The 23,547-nt window shown below is 45.6% G+C and overlaps 1 protein-coding gene across 1 annotated transcript in view; it reads left to right on the top strand.

The window, feature by feature from the left end:
- The window catches only part of LOC135553107 (calsyntenin-2-like), a 509,523-nt gene that overhangs the window by 436,535 nt on the left and 49,441 nt on the right, over positions 1-23,547 (top strand). The gene's annotated exons all lie outside the window — the stretch shown is intronic.

The raw sequence follows: 23,547 nt of genomic DNA, 5'->3' as shown, positions 1-23,547 counted from the left end.
CCTTGAAATGATTGATTTCCCCCTCCAGGATGGAGAAGCTGTCTTCATTAAAATATGGGGATTCTAGTGGGGGGATATAGGTAGCACACAGGAGGACATTTTTCTCTGTTAGGATAATTTCCTTTTGAATTTCTAGCCAAATGTAGAATGTTCCTGTTTTGATTAATTTAATGGAGTGAGTTAGGTCTGCTCTATACCAAATTAGCATACCCCCTGAGTCCCTTCCTGTTTCACACCTGGTAGTTTGGTGGATGGGACTACCAGCTCTCTGTAACCTAGAGGGCATCCAGTGGGTCTGTCTCCTCTATACCAGGTTTCCTGCAGGATGACAATGTCTGTATTACCGATTTCTTTGGTGAAGTCCGGGTTTCTGCTCTTCAGGCCAAAGGCAGATGACCTCAGGCCTTGGATATTCCAGGATGAAATAGTAAAGGCTTTTTGTTCCATAAAGTGTCCAATGTTGTTGGTCGTGGTTTTGGCCTCAGGCCAGTAAGTGTGAGCAGAGCCTGCTGAGCATCTGGTACATGCCATTGGCTTGGGCGAGTGTGAGAGTGGGGGTTGGGACTGTTTGCCCGCTCACTACCTGGGCGTATGTGTGGCTTCCATGTTGAGGCCCTCTTTGCGGGGGTGGGGTGCATGGGGTGGGCAGGAGTGGCATAGGTCTGATCTGAGGGGGTCTAAATGGGGTGTGGGCATTGTTGACGTGGGGGGGTGTTGATTGGTTGGGGTAGGGGTGTGGATGTGTCTGGGTGTGCGGTGGTCTGGATGTAATTCCTCTTGGCGTGGGTCCTCTATGTGTAGGTCCAGGGGGGGTCCTGCAGGTCTGGGAGGGTGTCTCGCTGGTCTGGGTGGGGTGTCTATTGATCTGTTGCTCCTGTGTGAAGTGTTGGGGATACGTTTGAGAGCGATGTCCTTTAGAGTGCGGGCAAAGATGGGCACTGCTGCCTTGTAGAGGTGGACCTGGTCATAGAGGCTGTTCAAGTCCAGGGTGGAGTGGTGGGCCAGGAAAACGTTTGGTTTTGAGGCACAGTCACGGGAAATACTTGCGTTTACCCGCTGTATTGTGGCAGGGTGGAAGTCTTTTCGTGGTAGCAGGGTGGAGATAACCACTTGTGCGTTGGGGAAAGTAGAAGAAGCCTTTTCAATCACTCCCTTCAGTGCTGTGGCCACTCTTTCCTGCTGTGCCTTCAGGTCGTTTGTGCCTGTGTGTATTATTATGTGGCTGGGTGAGCCTAGTTTGGCCTCAGACAGAAGGTCTATGGAGCTCTGGGTGTTTGGACACCAGAGTTTAGACACATTGTGTTTGGAAGAAAAAAAAAAAGAATTCTTCTATATATATCCCATTTGAGTCCATAAGTAGTACAATCTGTGTCTTGTGTTTGTCCTCAGTGGGTGTGGGGGGGTTGTCAGAAGGGCTATCGGGGTGGCTGACAGGGGGGGTGCTCAGAGGGGGTGAGAGCCACTGGGCTTGGGGTTCTTTATTTGTCTGTTCTGCTGTGATGTCGACTCTATGGTCAGGGTCTGGTGTGAACTGTTCTGCTGTGGTGTCGAGACTTTTGTTGGGTGCTGAGGTGGGCTGTTCTGCTGGCTTCTCTGTGGGGGTGGCCACCTCTCTAGTGGGTTGTTCTCTGTCACACGCCGCCCCCCTCAACCTCTCCTCCATCCCCCTCACCCTCTCCTCCATCCCCCTCAACCTCTCCTCCACCAGCAGTCTGATACTCTCCTCTAGTGCTCTGTTCTGCTCCTCTTTCTCCTGTTGTATTTGTCTCACCACTGTCCAAAGTGCAGATATGTCTCTGTCCACCTCCAGCTCTCCTGGTCTGGTTAAGGGGCTGTTGTTGTGCTGGGCTGTTGTCTGGGTCTGTGCTGACTGACGTGTAATCACCTGCTGTTCCAGCTCCACCTGCCTTATCTCCAGCTGGGTGAATTTGTCCTTCATTTCAATGAGGGAGTGGTAATCTGTGCTGGGAGGTTGACTCTCCGCTGGGGGTTGCTCGTCTGTGGGGTTACATAGTGAAGAGGTCTGGTCTGACCCGCTCGGTGTGGGGGTATCTTTATCAAGGGAGAGCTTCTCCTGCTGGGCTAATTCTTTGATTAGGTGAAAGTCCAGCTGAAACTGTTTGGGGTTACTTTGTACAATTACTGTTCCGGACTTATAGATATTTATATTACTTGACTCAGAGTCCTCGTTATCAAGTATTCTGAGTTTCCACCCCTCGTTAACCCCCCCTCTCTTAACAAAGGGGTAGTGTGCTAATATAGCACTGTGCCATGCCAGGGGATGGTTTGTGTGGAAGATAAGGTTGCGGATGTTCCCATTTTTGTAATAGTCAGCAAAAAGTGTCTCTTGATTTTCCATAAGGAGCTTCATTTTGTAATCTTTTCTTGACTTATCATTCTTTACATGCAAAGGGTACTGTATTTTAATTACCTCTGAACAGCGGGAGGGAGGCTCTAAGGCCTCTCCATTTGGTTGGGGTAGACTGTGTGACTCTCCTGCCATTGTTGGGCTAATGGGCTTTGACACCTCTCACTTGACACGTCAGTGCTAGTTGAAGCTGTATCAAGCTTGGCAGAATTATGTTAGAATTCAGTCCTTATAAAGTAATGTTGTGTATTTTTCTTCTTGGCTTTCGGCTTTTAAAATATAGTTTCAGACTAAGCATTACTCACTCCGTTCCAGGTTGGATGGGGTTTTCAGGTTTCTGTTGTTTTCCAGAGAATTTGCTGTATAGAGAAATACATCTTGGTAGTTGTGAACCTTCCAGGTGATTCCGTAATTCCGTCCAAAATCAGGTTGTAGGTTTTAAGTTTTGATTTGAAGTGGGGGTTATGTTGTAGAGGGTAGAATCCAGTATATGTTCCTGACAAAAAATCCAAGTTTATCTAACTCCTAATGCTGAAAAATGCAGGAGCTCATCTGATCGTGACCTCTCTCTCTAGCTCTCTCTCTCTCTCTGCATCTCACTCTCTGCGTCTGTTTCTCTCTGCATCTCACTGTCTGCGTCTCTCTCTCTCCCTCTCGCTGCGTCTCTCTCTCTCTCTCTGCGTCTCTCTCTCTGCGTCTCTGCGTCTCTCTCTCTCTGCATCTCTCTCTCTCTGCGTCTCTCTCTGCGTCTCGCTCTCTCTCTGCATCTCACTCTCTCTCTCTGCGTCTCTCTCTCTGCGTCTGTATCTCTGCATCTGTATCTCTGCGTCTGTCTCTCTGCGTCTGTATCTCTGCGTCTCTCTCTCTCTCTGCTCTCTCTCTCTCTCTGCGTCTCTCTCTCTGCGTCTCTCTCTCTCTCTCTGCGTCTCTCTCTCTACGTCTCTCTCTCTCTCTGCGTCTGTATCTCTGCGTCTCTCTCTCTCTCTGCGTCTCTCTCTCTCTGCGTCTCTCTCTCTACGTCTCTCTCTCTCTGCGTCTCTCTCTCTCTGCGTCTCTCTCTCTGCGTCTCTCTCTCTCTGCGTCTCTCTCTGCGTCTCTCTCTCTCTACGTTTCTCTCTCTCTGCATCTCACTCTCTCTCTCTCTCTGCGTCTCTCTCTCTCTGCGTCTGTCTCTCTGCTTCTGTAACTCTGTGTCTGTCTCTCTGCGTCTCTATCTCTCTGCGTCTCTCTCTCTGCATCTCACTCTCTGCATCTCACTCTCTGCATCTCACTCTCTCTCTGCGTCTCTCTCTCTCTGCGTCTGTTTCTCTGCGTCTGTTTCTCTGCGTCTGTATCTCTGTGTCTGTCTCTCTGCGTCTCTCTCTCTCTGCATCTGTTTCTCTGCGTCTGTATCTCTGTGTCTGTCTCTCTGCGTCTCTCTCTCTGCGTCTGTTTCTCTGTGTCTGTCTCTCTGCGTCTCTCTCTCTCTGCATCTGTATCTCTGTGTCTGTCTCTCTGCGTCTCTCAATTCAATTCAATTCAAGGGGCTTTATTGGCATGGGAAACATGTGTTAACATTGCCAAAGCAAGGTAGATAATATATAAAGTGAAATAAACAATCTCTCTCTCTCTCTCTGCGTCTCTCTCTGCGTCTCTCTTGCTCTCTGCATCGCACTCTCTCTCTGCGTCTCTCTCTCTCTCTGCGTCTGTATCTCTGCGTCTGTATCTCTGCGTCTCTCTATCTGCGTCTGTCTCTCTGCCTCTGTCTCTCTCTGCGTCTGTATCTCTGCGTCTCTCTCTCTGCGTCTGTCTCTCTGCGTCTCTCTCTCTGCGTCTGTCTCTCTGCGTCTGTCTCTCTCTGCGTCTGTCTCTCTGCGTCTGTCTCTCTGCGTCTGTGTCTCTCTCTCTGCGTCTCTCTCTCGCTCTGTGTATCTCTCTCTGCGTCTGTCTCTCTGTGTCTCTCTCTCTCTCTCTCTCTCTGTGTCTCTCTCTCTGTGTCTGTCTCTCTCTCTGCGTCACTCTCTCTACGTCTCTCTCTCTCTACATCTCTCTCTGCGTCTCTCTCTCTCTCTGTCTCTCACTCTGCGTCACTCTCTCTACGTCTCTCTCTCTCTACATCTCTCTCTCTGCGTCTCTCTTTCTCTCTGCATCTCTCTCTCTGCGTCTCTCTCTCTGCGTCTCTCTCTCTGCATCTCTCTCTCTCTGCGTCTCTCTCTCTCTGTGTGTCTCTCCCTCTGCGTCTCTCTTTCTGCGTCTCTCACTCTGCATCTCTCACTCTGCGTCTCTCACTCTGCGTTTGTCTCTCTGCGTCTGTCTTTCTGCGTCTCTCTCTCTCTGTGTCTCTCTCTCTCTGCATCTCTCTCTCTCTCTGTCTCTCCCTCTGCATCTCTCTCTCTACATCTCTCTCTCTCTGTGTCTCTCTCTCTGCGTCACTCTCTCTACGTCTCTCTCTCTCTACATCTCTCTCTCTGCATCTCTCTCTCTCTCTCTGTGTCTCTCACTCTGCGTTACTCTCTCTATGTCTCTCCCTCTCTACATCTCTCTCTCTCTGCATCTCTCTCTCTGCGTCTCTCTCTCTCTCTGTGTGTGTGTGTCTCTCACTCTGCGTTTCTCTCTCTGCGTCTCTCTCTCTCTGCGTCTCTCACTCTGCGTCTCTCACTCTGCGTCTCTCACTCTGCATTTGTCTCTCTGCCTCTGTCTCTCTGCGTCTCTCTCTCTCTCTCTGCATCTCTCTCTCTGCGTCTCTCTCTCTGCGTCTCTCTCTCTCTGCGTCTCTCTCTCTGCCTCTCTCTCTCTGCCTCTCTCTCTCTGCGTCTCTCTCTCTGTGTGTCTCTCCCTCTGCGTCTCTCTCTCTGCGTCTCTCACTCTGCATCTCTCACTCTGCGTTTGTCTCTCTGCGTCTGTCTTTCTGCGTCTCTCTCTCTCTCTGTGTCTCTCTCTCTCTGCATCTCTCTCTGCGTCTCTCTCTCTCTCTCTGTCTCTCCCTCTGCGTCTCTCTCTCTCTACATCTCTCTCTCTGTGTCTCTCTCTCTGCGTCTCTCTCTGCGTCTCTCTCTCTGTGTGTGTCTCTCACTCTGCGTCTCTCTCTCTGCATCTCTCACTCTGCGTTTGTCTCTCTGCGTCTGTCTTTCTGTGTCTCTCTCTCTGCATCTCTCTCTCTGCGTCTCTCTCTCCATGCGTCTCTCTCTCTGCGTCTCTCTCTCTGGGTCTCTCTCTGCGTCTCTCTGCGTCTCTCTCTCTCTGTGTTTCTCTCTCTGCGTGTCTCTCTCTGCGTATCTCTCTGCGTGTCTCTCTCTCTCTGCATCTCTCTCACTGCATCTCTCTCTCTGCGTCTCTCTCTCTCTCTGCGTCTCTCTCTCTCTGCGTCTCTCTCTCTCTGCGTCTCTCTCTCTCTCTGCGTCTCTCTCTCTCTCTCTGCGTCTCTCTCTCTCTCTCTCTCTCTCTCTCTGGGTTTCTCTCTCTGCGTCTCTCTCTGCGTGTCTCTCTCTGTGTTTCTCTCTCTGTGTCTCTCTATGCGTGTCTCTCTCTGCATCTCTCTCTCTGCGTCTCTCTCTCTGCCTGCATCTCTCTCTGCATCTCTCTCTCTCTCTCTCTCTCTCTCTGTCTCTCTCTCTCTCTGCGTCTCTCTCTCTCTGTGTCTCTCTCTCTCTCTGTGTATGTTTCTTGCTCTGCGTCTCTCTCTGCGTGTCTCTCTCTGTGTCTCTGTCTGTGTTTCTTCTCTTGCTCTGCATGTCTCTCTCTCTGCGTGTCTCTCGCTGCATCTCTCTCTCTCTGCGTCTCTCTCTCTCTGTATCTCTCTCTCTGCGTCGTCCCTGTTGGGTCTCATAGCACAGAGACCAAGACCAGCCTGTTGGGTCTCATAGTACAGAGACCAAGACCAGCCTGTTGGGTCTCATAGTACAGAGACCAAGATCAGCCTGTTTGGTCTCATAGTGCAGAGACCACGACCAACCTGTTGGGTCTCATAGTGCAGAGACCAAGACCAACCTGTTGGGTCTCATAGTACAGAGACCAAGACCAGCCTGTTGGGTCTCATAGCGCAGAGACCAAGACCAGCCTGTTGGGTCTCATAGTGCAGAGACCACGACCAGCCTGTTGGGTCTCATAGTGCAGAGACCAAGACCAGCCTGTTGAGTCTCATAGTGCAGAGACCAAGACCAGCCTGTTGGGACTCATAGTGCAGAGACCAAGACCAGCCTGTTGGGTCTCCTAGTGCAGAGACCAAGACCAGCCTGTTGGGTCTCATAGTGCAGAGACCACGACCAGCCTGTTGGGTCTCATAGTGCAGAGACCAAGACCAGCCTGTTGGGTCTCATAGTGCAGAGACCAAGCCAAAGAGAGGGACTCTCTCCTTCCTTGCATGTTTCTCTGAGTGTGTTCCAGACCAGTGTGGTCAGTAAAGAGAGGGAGTCAGGGGGGCTGGGAGAGAGTCTGCTGGTGTGGTGGTTAGTATTCCCAGAGAGCCAGCAGCCCACTCTAACAGCACAACTGAATTAGCAGGCACTGGAGAGGCCATTGTGCTGTTGACTCTCTGTCCCCTGTCATAGCACACTGTAATTGCTACTCTAATTAGTATTTTTCTGCCACGCAGACAGTAATTCATAGTCACCTTCAAGCACATTCAGGCAGGCTGATAGACAGGCAAGCAGGCAGACAGGAAGCATGCCGTCTGTCCATCTTGTCACAGTCACAGCCACAGCTATCGCTTTACTGTTGTTCAAACACAGTTTCCCCCTCTCACTGACTTATTCGCTCGCCCTCTCTCATTCGTTTTCTCTCTCTGTCTATCTCTTTGCTATACTCTTTCTCTCTCATAAACATTTATTGTCACACACTCAACACGCAATTTTTTTGTGCTTTGCTCCAACCACAAGTCCACTGAAGATGACCCATACCAATAGACAAGATTGGGTTAGACCCTTGATTGACAGTGAAGATGGATGGCTGTATATGTTCAAGTTGTGGTTGTATGTTGAAAGGGGAACAACCAGAGAGCGAGGTAGAGAGAGTATAGTTGTTATTCACAAGGTGACCGTTTTCTCCTTTCCTCCGTTCCCTTCTTCTGAATGGATTCGTTTTCTTTTTCATTTGCTTTGTTCTCCTCCTGCAAGCAATTCAATCCCACGCTGGATGGAGAGATGGGTTTCGTTTCATTTCGTCCCTGGCTCCCACACTACCTCTCATTCTCATTCTCTCCTTCTATTGTTTCTAAACTCCTCCTTGAAGTCACCTTGTTCTCAGGACTCATCAATCTCTGTGTTGATCCCTTCACAAACATGGCTCCCTTGCCCACCATCCTTCCTTGTTTCCTCACCCCCTCTGTCCTTCCTCTCCATCTCCTCTCCTCTGTTCATCCCTACGGCCCAAAGTTTTTACATATTTTAATGTTATTTTCTAAGGGGGTAGATCAGCTTGAATACTGCAGTTTGATTGTGGCTTCCATCAATCCCCCATATATTTTATTTGTAAATATATATACAGCCCTAATTTCTTTCCTCTCCTCATTTCTCCTGTCCTCTCTCCTCTCCAGTTAATAGCCTTGTGTTTGATCCTGTCTTTCTCCTCTATTCCATCTTATTTCCTATCTCTGTCCCCCTTTTGTGTCTCTCTCCCACTAGCTTGCCCTTCTCTGTCTCTCTCTGGCCTTTCAGTATTCATTTTCTTAGTCTGCCACTGCTGTCTACCTATCATGTGTTATGACTTTCCATCCCACTGCCTCTTCATCTCTTCATTTTCCTGCTCTCTCTCCCCATCTGGTCTTTGAAGTGAGAAGGGGACAGGCGTGGAGGGGGCCTGTCCCTTTAAGACGTTCAACTCTAAAGGACTGTAGCAGCGCTCCTGGAGTCAGACACTAATAGAGAGGAGGAAGAAAGAGAGAGGGAGTGGAAGAAGACAGAATGGAGAGGAGAGGAGAGTGATTTTGTTTTCTCATACCGTGGCGGGCCCAGGAGATGACAATGGGTCTTTGATATGCAATGTTTCACCTGCTCTCTCTCTCTCTGTCTCCCTCCCTCCTTCTCTCCCTCTCTCTTTCTCTGCCACACTGTCCAATTGAGTAGGCCCATTGTTGTTATTCTCTCCTTTCCCCCTCTCTGTCTCCATCTTTCTTCCCTGCCCTTTTATTTCTATTTACTTACTTATTTTCCGACCGCGAGGCGCTACAGAGAGTACGTGAGAACGGCCCAGTACGTCACAGGGGCCAAGCTTCCTGCCATCCAGGACCTCTATACCAGGAGGTGTCAGCCACCCAGTCATAGACTGTTCTCTCTGCTACCGCATGGCTAGTGGTACCGGAGCGCCAAGTCTAGGTCCAAGAGGCTCCTTGACAGCTTCTACCCCCAAGTCATAAGACTTCTGAACAGTTAATCAAATGGCTACCCAAACTATTCGCATCAACCCTCTCCTTTTTTTTACGCTGCTGCTACCCGCTGTTTATTATCTATACATAGTCACTTTAGCCCTACCTACATGTACATATGATCTCAATGACCTCCACTAACCTCTACCCCTCTGCACATTGACCAGGTTTCAAGACCCCCTCCATATAGCCTGGTTATTTTTATTTTATTGTGTTACTTTTTTAAACTTTAGTTTATATACTAAATAGTTTCTTAATTCAAATTGTTCTTAAAACTTGGAAGTAAGCATTTGTAAGCAAGCATCTCATGGGAAGGTATACAGCTGTTTGTATTTAGCGCATGTGACAAATCAAATTTGATTTGATTTCTTCTGTCTATCATTTTGCATGACAGGGAGAGACATGGAGGGATTTGGGAATTGCAAAGTTTGCTTCCCATCTCAAACTTGAAGTTGTTTTGAACTTCCACTTTTTGTTGATGTAAGTGCCCACTGGGCCAGGGGTGACCCGTCATTCAAAACCCCCTGTTTTGAGATCCAACTGTTTAGCTTTAAAAAAAAATATATATATATTTTATTTATTTTTTACATTTGTTGTTGTTTCCTGTTTTGCATATTACTTTGGCATTAATACGTGTCACATATCAGTTTGCAAACAATGTAAAAAAATAAATAATAATAATTGAGTTAATAAAGCTGCATACAAACATGGTCCCTTTTTTGCTGTCTTGAGTAAGGCAGCTTCAAAATGCATGTGTTTCAGGGCTTTCTGTGATGGTGGGGCAGCCAGCGGAAAATACAGAGCATAGGTGTTGGTAATGTTCTCTAGTTGAGCTTTGATTGGCTCAATGTTCTGTCACTCATGGGGACACCATGTTACTGCAAAATCTACAGGTAGAGCTCAAAAATTCAAGCCCCTTGGGTGCTGCCATAAAGTTACTTTAGAAGTGTCCATCCAAGAAGGCACAAGGTCATTGGTCACAGATAAAATTACGTCAAATCAAGTTATATCTACCGTAGCTTTGATTGGACTGATCATGTCAGCATCATACTTTCAAAATCTTAGCTTCTTAGCTAGCAAGTTATCAGTAATCATCATGAATCAAGTCGACATGCTAAAATCGTCACTGCACAGGACACAGATGTCAGTTCAATGTCTAAGTATTGGTTGTCAACTAATGTGAATTCAATATGAAATCAACAAAACATTTCACAATTTCATTGGATTTAGGTTAATATGAAATTCCCTTCCATAGATTTTTTGCAAATCCACTCCCTTGTCCCCACTCTCTCTAAACTACATACACACATGATTAAATAACACACAGAGACACACATACACACAGACACAAACACACACACACGCTTGCACACACAATCACACAGACACAACTTCTGCGCTGTGGCATAACAGCCAGTCTCCTGTTCCTCCCAGGGTAGTGCTTTCCCTCACTCTGAATCTCTTCCTGCCATAGCAGCCAGTCTCTTGTTCCTCCCAGGGTAGTGCTTTCCCTCACTCTGAATCTCTTCCTGCCATAGCAGCCAGTCTCTTGTTCCTCCCAGGGTAGTGCTTTCCCTCACTCTGAATCTCTTCCTGCCATAGCAGCCAGTCTCTTGTTCCTCCCAGGGTAGTGCTTTCCCTCACTCTGAATCTCTTCCTGCCATAGCAGCCAGTCTCTTGTTCCTCCCAGGGTAGTGCTTTCCCTCACTCTGAATATCTTCCTGCCATAACAGCCAGTCTCTTGTTCCTCCCAGAGTAGTGCTTTCCCTCACTCTGAATCTCTTCCTGCCATAGCAGCCAGTCTCTTGTTCCTCCCAGGGTAGTGCTTTCCCTCACTCTGAATCTCTTCCTGCCATAGCAGCCAGTCTCTTGTTCCTCCCAGGGTAGTGCTTTCCCTCACTCTGAATCTCTTCCTGCCATAGCAGCCAGTCTCTTGTTCCTCCCAGGGTAGTGCTTTCCTCACTCTGAATCTCTTCCTGCCATAGCAGCCAGTCTCTTGTTCCTCCCAGGGTAGTGCTTTCCCTCACTCTGAATCTCTTCCTGCCATAGCAGCCAGTCTCTTGTTCCTCCCAGGGTAGTGCTTTCCCTCACTCTGAATATCTTCCTGCCATAACAGCCAGTCTCTTGTTCCTCCCAGAGTAGTGCTTTCCCTCACTCTGAATCTCTTCCTGCCATAGCAGCCAGTCTCTTGTTCCTCCCAGGGTAGTGCTTTCCCTCACTCTGAATCTCTTCCTGCCATAGCAGCCAGTCTCTTGTTCCTCCCAGGGTAGTGCTTTCCCTCACTCTGAATCTCTTCCTGCCATAGCAGCCAGTCTCTTGTTCCTCCCAGGGTAGTGCTTTCCCTCACTCTGAATCTCTTCCTGCCATAGCAGCCAGTCTCTTGTTCCTCCCAGGGTAGTGTGAATCTCTTCCTGCCATAGCAGCCAGTCTCTTGTTCCTCCCAGGGTAGTGCTTTCCCTCACTCTGAATCTCTTCCTGCCATAGCAGCCAGTCTCTTGTTCCTCCCAGGGTAGTGCTTTCCCTCACTCTGAATCTCTTCCTGCCATAGCAGCCAGTCTCTTGTTCCTCCCAGGGTAGTGCTTTCCCTCACTCTGAATCTCTTCCTGCCATAGCAGCCAGTCTCTTGTTCCTCCCAGGGTAGTGCTTTCCCTCACTCTGAATCTCTTCCTGCCATAGCAGCCAGTCTCTTGTTCCTCCCAGGGTAGTGCTTTCCCTCACTCTGAATCTCTTCCTGCCATAGCAGCCAGTTCTTGTTCCTCCCAGGGTAGTGCTTTCCCTCACTCTGAATCTCTTCCTGCCATAGCAGCCAGTCTCTTGTTCCTCCCAGGGTAGTGCTTTCCCTCACTCTGAATCTCTTCCTGCCATAGCAGCCAGTCTCTTGTTCTCTCTCTCCAGTTGGCTGCTCACCAAACAAAGCATTGCACCTGTTCTCCCCAACTTCACTTTTTTCAGGAAGGATATTCACTTTAGTGCTGACAACTCGATTCATTACCTGCTTATGAAACTCAGACAGATGGTCGTCTTTATTTCACTAACATAGTGATAGTTAATTGATCCTTTTTGGGTATGATGGTGTGGGTGGGTGGGTGTTTGATGTTTTTGCATACCGAGTAGAATGACAAACACATCAATCAAATCAAATCAAATTGTATTTGTCACATACACATGGTTAGCAGATGTTAATGTGACTGTAGCGAAATGCTTGTGCTTCTAGTTCTGACAATGCAGGATTAACCAACGAGTAATCTAACCGAAAAATTCCAAAACTACTACCTTATACACACAAGTGTAAAGGGATAAAGAATATGTACATAAAGATATATGAATGAGTGATGGTACAGAACGGCAGAGGTAAGATGCAGTAGATGGTATAGAGTACAGTATATACATATGAGATGAGTAATGTAGGATATGTAAACAAAGTGGCATAGTTTAAAGTGGCTTGTGATACATGTATTACATAAAGATGCAGTAGATGATATAGAGTACAGTATATACATATGAGATGAGTAATGTAGGGTATGTAAACATTATATTAAGTAGCATTGTTTAAAGTGGCTAGTGATATATTTTACATCAATTTCCATCAATTCCCATTATTAAAGTGGCTGGAGTTGAGTCAGTGTGTTGTCAGCAGCCACTCAATGTTAGTGGTGGCTGTTTAACAGTCTGATGGCCTTGAGATAGAAGTAGTTTTCCAGTCTCTCGGTCCCTGCTTTGATGCACCTGTACTGATCTCACCTTCTGGATGATAGTGGGGTGAACAGGCAGTGGCTCGGGTGGTTGTTGTCCTTGATGATCTTTATGGCCTTCCTGTGACATTGGGTGGTGTAGGTGTCCTGGAGGGCAGGTAGTTGTGCAGACCTCACTACCCTCTGGAGAGCATTACGGTTGTGGGCAGAGCAGTTGCCGTACCAGGCGGTGATACAGCCTGACAGGATGCTCTCGATTGTGCATCTGTAGAAGTTTGTGAGTGCTTTTGGTGACAAGCCAAATTTCATCAGCCTCCTGAGGTTGAAGAGGCGCTGCTACGCCTTCTTCACGACGCTGTCTGTGTGGGTGGACCAATTCAGTTTGTCCAGTAGTCTTCCTCTTCTCTTTGCGGTCTAGTTAGTTATAATCCTAAATCCGCCCTCCCCCTATCTCCTTCTCTCCACTCCCTCTGCCCCCTCTACCTTTTTCCCCACTCCCTCTCTGTGATCATTGAAGCAAAATAGTGTTGAAGTAAAACCTGCAATGTGAGTGACAGAAAGATAGACAGCACTGTCATACACAAAGACAGGACAGAAACTGAGTGAAGAAGGAGAGAAAGACAGAGAGTGAAAAATAGAGAAAGTCTGACAGTCTTTACAAAGAAACAAAGAAACATACCAACACTGAGAAACATACCAATACTGAGAGAGATACCAACACTGAGAAACATACCAATACTGAGAGAGATACCAACACTGAGAAGTATACCAACACTGAGACAGATATGAACACTGAGAAACATACCAACTCGGAGAAACATACCAAAACTGAGAAACATACCAACACAGAGAGATACCAACACTAAGAGATAACAAGACTGAGAAACATCAAACACTGAGAGACATACCAACACTGAGAGACATACCAACACTGATAGAGATATCAACACTGATAGAGATAAACACTGATAGAGATATCAACACAGAGAGATACCAACACTGAGAAACATACCAACTTTTAGAAACATATCACCACTGAGAAACATATCACCACTGAGAAACATACCAACACTGAGAGAGATACCAACACTGAGAGAGATACCAACACTGAGAAACATACCAACACAGAGAGATACCAACACTGAGAAACATACCAATACTGAGAGAGACACCAACACTGAGAGATATACCAACACTGAGAGAGATACCAACACTGAGAGAGATACCAACACTGAGAGATACCAACGGCCTCCCGGGTGGCACAGTGGTCTAGGGCTAGCTGTGCCACCAGAGACTCTGGGTTTGCGCCCAGGCTCTGTCGCAGCCGGCTGCGACAGGGAGGTCCGTGGGGTGACGCACAATTGGCCTAGCGTCGTCTGGCTTAGGGAGGGCTTGGCCGGTAGGGATGCCCTTGTCTCATCGCGCACTAGCGACTCCTGTGGCGGGCCGGGCGCAGTGCACGCTAACCAGGTCGCCAGGTGCACTGTGTTTCCTTCGACACATTGGTGCGGCTGGCTTCCGGGTTGGGTGCGCGCTGTGTTAAGAAGCAGTACGGCTTGGTTGAGTTGTGTTTCGGAGGACACATGGCTTTTGACCTTCTTCCCTCCCGAGCCCGTACGGGAGTTGTAGTGATGAGATAAGATAGTAACTATTAACAATTGGATTCCATGAAATTGGGGAGAAAAGGGGGTAATATTCACACAAAAAAACTGAGAGACTTACCAACACTGAGAAACATACCAACACTGAGAAACATACCAACACTGAGAAACATACCAACACTGAGAAACATACCAACACTGAGAAACATACCAACACTGAGAGACTTACCAACCCTGAGACTTACCAACACTGAGAAACATACCAACACTGAGAGACTTACCAACACTGAGAAACATACCAACACTGAGAAACATACCAACACTGAGAAACATACCAACACTGAGAAACATACCAACACTGAGAAACATACCAACACTGAGACATACCAACACTGAGACATACCAACACTGAGAGACTTACCAACACTGAGAAACATACCAACACTGAGAAACATACCAACACTGGCAAAAATACCAACACTGAGACATACCAACACTGAGAGACATACCAACACTGAGAAACATACCAACACTGAGACATACCAACACTGAGAGACTTACCAACACTGAGAAACATACCAACACTGAGAAACATACCAACACTGAGAAACATACCAACACTGAGAAACATACCAACACTGAGAAACATACCAACACTGAGACATACCAACACTGAGACATACCAACACTGAGAGACTTACCAACACTGAGAAACATACCAACACTGAGAAACATACCAACACTGGCAAAAATACCAACACTGAGACATACCAACACTGAGAGACATACCAACACTGAGAAACATACCAACACTGAGACATACCAACACTGAGAGACTTACCAACACTGAGAAACATACCAACACTGGCAAAAATACCAACACTGAGACATACCAACACTGAGAGACATACCAACACTGAGAAACATACTAACTCAGAGAAACATACTAACACTGAGAGAGATACCAACACTGAGAAACATACCAACACTGGCAAAAATACCAACACTGAGACATACCAACACTGAGAGAGATACCAACACTGAGAAACATACCAACACTGGCAAAAATACCAACACTGAGACATACCAACACTGAGAGACATACCAACTCTGAGAAACATACTAACTCAGAGAAACATACTAACACTGAGAGAGATACCAACACTGAGCAAGATATTCTAGTCCTCCTTGTTATACCGCTGCATCAGCTAGCTGCTGTGTGATGGTCGTACTGTTCTCTCTCTCTATCTTTCACTCTCCGTCTTTCTTTCCTTCTTCACTACAATTTGGGACAAATCCTGACGTGCCTTGTACTATAGCCATCTCATAAACAGTTGTGCTCTATATCACAATGGAGCAAGATGTGTATCTCTCATTATAGTGGGACTTCATGTCAATTTATAAGAAAGTGAAATTGGCCCGCTGTGGGTGGAACCCCATCACAGTTTACACTTTTTGCTGTATGTCCAGACATGCAGTAGACAGTAGGGCAAAATCATATGCTAACTCATCCAGACAGTATACAGTAGACAATAGTGGTATATCATATGCTAACTCATCCAGACAGTATACAGTAGACAATAGTGGTATATCAAATGCTAACTCATCCAGACAGTATACAGTAGACAGTCGGGCTATATCATATGCTAACTCATCCAGACAGTATACAGTAGACAATAGTGGTATATCATATGCTAACTCATACAGACAGTATACAGTAGACAATAGTGGTATATCATATGCTAACTCATCCAGACAGTATACAGTAGACAATAGTGGTATATCATATGCTAACTCATCCAGACAGTATACAGTAGACAATAGTGGTATATCCTATGCTAACTCATCCAGACATTATACAGTAGACAATAGTGGTATATCATATGCTAACTCATCCAGACAGTATACAGTAGACAATAGTGGTATATCCTATGCTAACTCATCCAGACAGTATACAGTAGACAATAGTGGTATATCATATGCTAACTCATCCAGACATTATGCTGTAGACAATATTGGTATATCCTATGCTAACTCATCCAGACATTATGCTGTAGACAATAGTGGTATGTCCTATGCTAACTCATCCAGACATTATACAGTAGACAATAGTGGTATATCCTATGCTAACTCATCCAGGCTAATGCTATAGGTTATTGCAGGGTGAGCCAGACAGCAGATCAAAGAGCAGTAGAGCAGGGATGTGTCTGTCTGCCAGAGAGCAATATTACTGAACTACAACCAGGGCAACGGGTGGCCCAAGGTAAAGACAGAGGAAGAGGGAGAAATGAGGAGGGAGTGACAGAGAGCAAGAGAGACCACTTCTGGGAAAATTGGAAAACTCTAAACAAACAACAACATGAAGAGTTATCCCTATCCAAAACTGAGATGTTTGGATAAAACACTTCTCCAATCTTTTGGGCTCTATAACAAAGAACAAACAGCGAGGTGCTAGAGAGTGTGCTATGGAATAGATATGTTTTGTTAGAGCTCCGCTCAAATTTGAAACAAATTCATGTTTATCTTACTCTCTCACGACCTATAACTTCAAACATTGTTTGGCAATATGACAAAAGGAAAAGGCAAAAAAGGGGGTGCTAAACAAGATCATTTGGATAAGACAGAAAACGAACCAATGTCAACATTGCCAACCCACGAGGAGTTAGCTGAAGATGCTAGCTCCCAAGAGTAAATTCACTAAGCAAATGGTGGACACAAGGTTGATGATATCTCAAAGAATATTGGGACTTTGTCTGAAACTGTGAAGGCAACCAAGGGAAGGGTGCATGAGGTCGAGAAACAGTGTACAACGCAAAAGAAATTACAACAAAACACTGAAAGCTGAATTGGAAATGCTCGAATTGCATTCAAGACAACGAACATCCGAATATTTGGGATCCAGGAGCACACTGAGAAAGGAAAACCAACTGAATTTGTATCAGAGCTGATACCGGCACTGCTGGGGAGTGAACACTTCAAAACACCCCATCCTGATCGACCGCCCACACAGATCACAGTCAACAAAGCCGGCCAAGGGCACGCCACCAAGGCCATTCATCGCACGGCTGCACTATCCAAAGACCAGGGATCTCATTCTCAAGCTGGCTAGTCAAAAGTTCCCCCTTAACTACAATGGAGCCAGGGTGTCTTTCTACCCAGATCTTACTTCGGAGGTGAGGAACCAACCAAAATAGTATGATGAGTTGTGCAAGAAATGCAGGGCGGTAAACATCCAATATGGATTCCTCTTCCCAGCCCGGTTTAAGGTGACAGTCAAAACATACGGTTCACAACCCAAAAGAGGCCGAACTGTTCCTGTCAAGTGTAACCGGTGTGAAATGGCCCTGTAGTTAGCAGGGTGCACGCTAATAGTGTTTCAATCGGTGACGTCACTCGCTCTGAGACCTTGAAGTAGTTGTTTCCCTTGCTCTGCAAGGGCCATAGCTTTTGTGGAGCAATTGGTAACGATGCTTCTTTGGAGGCAGTTGCTTATGTGTGCAGAGGGTCCCTGGTTCAAGCCCAGGTAGGGGTGAGGAGAGGGACAGAAGCAACACTGTTACACAAGCAAAGCTCCCTGGCTGAGGATAGAGAACTGCTGTGTTAACTGGCTAAGTGGCCAAATACAGGCCAGGAATGTGTTGGAATATTCTGCCGATGTCTTTTCAATGAGAAGATCAGAAATTGAGACTTATAATGATGGGTGAGATGTTATTGCTTATATAGCATTGTTTAGCCTATCATGGTTTAGTCTCACACACACCCTAACGTGAGAGTTGGGTGTTATTTAATCTTTGTTTATATGCAGAGCATCTATAGATGCCGAGTTAGTTTAAGCTTTATGTCTAGGCACCCTAAGGTTTGTGTTAGTCAAGGAGTACTTCATTTGGGGAAATCACTCAGTAAAGGGACGGGAGAGGGGATAGGATTTGTGTTTTATGTTCACTTTTAGTACAGGTGGCATGACAAGCTCTTGCACGGCAAGACATTTTTCTTTTGGGCGTTGTATGACAGAAACAATTCGCTCTAAAATAAGAAATGCCAGGTAGTGACCGTGCACAGAGTAGATCTGGTGGAATAAAGATTGTCAGCTGGAACTGCAATGTCTTAGGTCATGTCGTGAAAGAGTCAAGGTTTTTTTATCATCTTAAATCACTGGCCGCTGACATAGTGCTTCTTCAAGAAACTTGTATTAAATGCTCGGCTCAGGCCAAACTACGAGTCGGCTGGATCGGTCAGATATACCAGTCTAATTTTGATGCAAAAGCGAGAGGGGTAGCAATCCTGAAAAGGGAAAACATTCCTTTATTTACTCATCCTCCATTTCAGATCCTAATGGTCGGTATATTATTGTGGCTGATATACTGAAATCAAAACCAATAACCTTGGTCAATTTATAAGGACCCAACTTCGATGATCCATTATTTTTTTCAAAGGGTATTTAAGGCCAAATATCTTGGATACAAGTGTTCTTGTTTATAAGGTGACTTTAACTGTACGCTGTACGCTTCTCTTGTAGATAAACATCTATCAAGGTCACTACAACAATCAAATGCCAGTGTCTGTCTAAATACATTGATGAAAAACTTTAACATTGTCGATATTTGGAGACTGACTCACCCAACATATAGGGATTATTGTGACAAACAACCTAAATCATTATCAAGACAGCTAAGGCATGTACAGGCATCTAGAGCTATTCATAAAATTAATGACAAGAATGGTCAAATAGTAACAGATGCACAGGATATTAATAAATGCTTTGCACAGATTTACCCAGAGTTACAGTGGGGCAAAAAAGTATTTTGTCAGCCACCAATTGTGCAAGTTCTCCCACTTAAAAAGATGAGAGGCCTGTAATTTTCATCATAGGTACACTTCAACTATGACAGACAAAATCAGATACATTTTTTTTCCAGAAAATCACACTGTAGGATGTTTAATTAATTTATTTGCAAATTATGGTGGAAAATAAGTATTTGGTCAATAACAAAAGTTTATCTCAATAATTTGTTATATACCCTTTGTTGGCAATGACAGAGGTCAAACGTTTTCTGTAAATCTTCACAAGGTTCTTCACAAAAGGTCCCTAAAACACTTCAGCGTGCAGGCCTTTCTAATCGACCTGGCCCGGGTATCCCGGAAGGATATTGACCTAATTCCATCAGTAGAGGATGCCTGGTTATTCTTTAAAAGTGCTTTCCTCACCATCTTAAATAAACATGCCTCATTCAAAAAAGTTAGAACCAGGAACAGATGGTTGGTTCACTCCAGACCTGACTGTCCTTGACCAGCACAAAAACATCCTGTGGCGTTCTGCATTAGTATCGAATAGCCACCACGATATGCAACTTGTCAGGGAAGCAAAGGCCAGCTTTTTCAAACAGAAATTTGCATCCTGTAGCACAAACTCCAAAAGGTTCGGAGATATTGTAAAGTCCATGGAGAATACGAGCACCTCCTCCCAGCTGCCCACTGCACTGAGTCTAGGAAACACTGTCACCACCGATAAATCCACAATAATTGAGAATTTCAATAAGCATTTTTTCTACGACTGGCCATGCTTTCCACCTGGCTACCCCTACCCCGGGCAACAGCTCTGTACCCCCCACAGCATCTTGCCCAAGCCTCCACCATTTCTCCTTCACCCAAATCCAGAAAGCTGATGCTCTGAAAGAGCTGCAAAATCTGGACCCCTACAAATCAGCCGGGCTAGACAATCTGGACCCTCTCTTTCTAAAATGATCTGCCGCAATTGTTGCAACCCCTATTACTACCCTTTTCAACCTCTCTTTCGTATCGTCTGAGATCCCCAATGATTGGAAATCTGCCGTGGTCATCCCCCTTTTCAAAGGGGGAGACACTCTAGACCCAAACTGTTACAGACCTATATCTATCCTACCCTGCCGTTCTAAGGTCTTCGAAAGCCAAGTTAACAAACAGATTTCCGACCATTTGGAATCCCACTTTACCTTCAATCTGGTTTCTGAGCTGGTCATGGGTGCACCTCAGCCACGCTCAAGGTCCTAAACGACATCATATCCGCCATCGATAAGAAACAATACTCTGCAGCCATATTCATCGACCTGGCCAAGGCTTTCGACTCTGTTAATCACCACATTCTTATCGGCAGACTCAACAGCCTTGGTTTCTCAAATGACTGCCTCGCCTGGTTCACCAACGACTTCTCAGACAGAGTTCAGTGCGTCAAATCGGAGGGTCTGTTGTCCGGACCTCTGGCAGTCTCTATGGGGGTGCCACAGGCAGTCTCTATGGGTGTGCCACACACATTCTCAACTCTTTTCGCTGTATGATGATGTCCCTCTTGCTGCTGGTGATTCTCTGATCCACCTCTACGCAGACGACACCATTTTGTATTCTTCTGTAAACTCTTCTTCCAGGCTCACATTAAGGTTCTCCAATCCAAAATTAAATCTAGAATCAGCTTCCTATTTCGCAACAAATCATCCATCACTCATGCTGCTAAACATACCCTCGTAAAACTGATCATCCTACCGATCCTTGACTTTGGCGATGTCATTTACAAAATAGCCTCCAACACTCTACTCAGCAAATTGGATGCAGTCTATCATAGTGCCATCTGTTTTGTCACCAAAGCCCCATATACTACCCACCACTGCGACCTGTATGCTCTCGTTGGCTGGCCCTCAGTTCATACTCGTCGCCAAACCCACTGGCTCCAGGTCATCTATAAGTCTTTGCTAGGTAAAGCCCCGCCTTATCTCAGTTCACTGGTCACCATAGCAGCACCCACCCGTAGCACGCGCTCCTGCAGGTATATTTCCCTGGTCACCCCCAAAGCCAATTCCTCCTTTGGCCGCCTTTCCTTCTAGTTCTCTGCTGACAATGACTGGAGCGAATTGAAAAAATCACTGAAACTGGAGACTCATATCTTCCTCACTAACTTTAAGCATCAGCTGTCAGAGCAGCTCACAGATCGTTGCACCTGTACATAGCCCATCTGTAAATAGCCCACCAACTTCCTCATCCCAATATTGTTATTTTTTTGCTTCTTTACACCCCAGTATCTATACATGCACATTCATTTTCAGTGTTTAATTGCTAAATTGTCATTTATTTTGCCATTATGGCCTACTTATTGCCTTACCTCCCTAATCTCACTTCATTTGCACACACTGTATATAGACTATTCTATTGTGTTATTGACTGTACGTTTGTTTGTCCTGTGTGTAACTGTGCTGTTTGTGTCACACTGCTTTGCTTTATCTTTGCCAGGTCGCAGTTTTAAATGCGAACTTGTTCTCACCTGGTCTACCTGGTTAAATAAAGGTGAAAAAATAGAATTCCTGAACCCACTGGATTCTCCAATTACATTGAAAGAACTACAGGAAAAATACAAACCGTCCAACCCAAAAAGGCCTGTGGTGTTGATGGTATCCTAAATGAAATGATAAAATATACAGACAACAAATTCCAATGGCTATACGTAAACTCTTTAACATCATTCTCAGCTCTGGCATCTTCCCCAATATTTGGATCCAAAGACTGATCACCAGAATCCACAAAAGTGGAGACTAATGTGACCCCAATAACTACAGTGGGATATGCGTAAAAAACTCATACATTTCCTGAGCGAAAACAATGTCCTGCGCATTGTCAAATTGGCTTTTTACCAAATTACCTTACGGCAGACCAGGTATTCACCCTGAACACCCTAATTAAAAAAGTAATAATTAAAAATGTATTTTCATCTGGCCGGAAGGTGAGACAGGGATGCAGCTTAAGCCCCAGACTCTTCAACATATATTAACAAATTGGCAAGGGCACTAGAATTGTCTGCAGCACCCACCTCACCCTACTAGAATCTGAAGTCAAATGTCTACGGCTTGCTGATGATGTGGCGCTTCTGTCACCAACCAAGGAGGGCCTACAGCAGCACCTAGATATTCTGCAAAGATTCTATCAGACCTGGGCCCTGACAGTAAATCTCAGTTCCAAAAGGTCCAGTTGCCAGGACCACAAATGCAAATTCCATCTAGACACCGTTGCCCGAGAGCACACATAATATTATATCTACCTCGGCCTGAACATCAGCACCACAGGTAACTTCCACAAAGCTGTGAACAAGCTGAGAGACAAGGCAAGAAGGGCATTCTATGCTATCAAAAGGAACACACAATTCGACATACCAATTTATCAAGGCACAAGGCGAGACCCACATGCAGGCACAGGAAAGCAGATGGTTGGAATCTTACAATGTTTATCCAAAAAGGGGTAGGCAAGAGAATGGGCATGCACAGGCAAAAGATCAAAACCAGTTCAGAGTCCAATAGGTACCGAAGGGCAGGCAGATTCAAGGTCAGGGCAGGCAGGATGATCAGGCAGGTGGGAAAGTAGTCCAGAGTCAGGCAGTGGTCAAAACCAGGAAGACTAGCAAAAGAGAAAAGGAGTATGGGGAAAAACACGCTGGTTGACTTGACTTAACATACAAGACGAACTGGCACAGAGAGACAGGAAACACAGGGATAAATACACTGGGGAAAATAAGGATCTCACTTAAAATACATGAATCAGTTATAGAACCTATTGCTCTTTATGGTTGTGAGGTCTGGGGTCTGCTCACCAACCAAGAATTCTCAAAATGGGACAAACACCAAATTGAGACTCTGCATGCAGAATTCTGCAAAAATATCCTCAGTGTACAACGTAAAACACCAAATAATGCATGCAGAGCAGAATTAGGCCGATTATCAAAATCCAGAAAAGAGCCGTTAAATTCGACAACTACCGAAAATGAAGCAATTCCCAAACATTCAATAGGAAAGCCATCACCTACAGAGAGATGAACCTGGAGAAGAGCCCCCTATGCAAGCTGGTCCTGGGGCTCACAAACACAGCCCATAGAGCCCCAGGACAGCAACACAATTAGACCCAACCAAATCATGAGAAAACAAAAATATAATTACGTGACACATTGGAAAGAATTTACCAAAAAACTGAAAAACTTGAAGGCTATTTGGCCCTAAACAGAGAGTACACAGTTATATAATACCTGACCACTGTGACTGACCCAAAATTAAGGAAATCTTTGACTATGTACAGACTCAGTGAGCATAGCCTTGCTATTGAGAAAGGCCGCCGTAGGCAGACATGGCTCTCAAGAGAAGACATGCTATGTGCTCACTGCCCACAAAATGAGGTGGAAACTGAGCTGCACTTCCTAACCTCCTGCCAAATGTATGACCATATTAGAGACACATATTTCTCTCAGATTACACAGACCCACAAAGAATTCCAAAACAAATCCAATTTTGATAAACTCCCATATCTACTGTGTGAAATACCACAGTGTGCCATCACAGCAGCAAGATTTGTGACCTGTTGCCACAAGAAAAGGGCAAACAATGAAGAACAAACACCATTGAAAATACATCCTATATTTATTTAATTATTATTTAATTATTTCCCTTTATTTTCCCTTTTGTACATAATTACAACAGTGTATATAGACATGATATAACATTTATAACATTTAGTGTAGCCTAGTGGTTAGAGCATTGGACTCATAAC

The sequence above is a fragment of the Oncorhynchus masou genome, chromosome 13 (genome assembly GCF_036934945.1).
Source record: "Oncorhynchus masou masou isolate Uvic2021 chromosome 13, UVic_Omas_1.1, whole genome shotgun sequence".
Taxonomy (NCBI): domain Eukaryota; kingdom Metazoa; phylum Chordata; class Actinopteri; order Salmoniformes; family Salmonidae; genus Oncorhynchus; species Oncorhynchus masou.
Note: the sequence above shows the minus strand (reverse complement) of the source record. Positions and strands in the feature narration are given on the sequence as shown.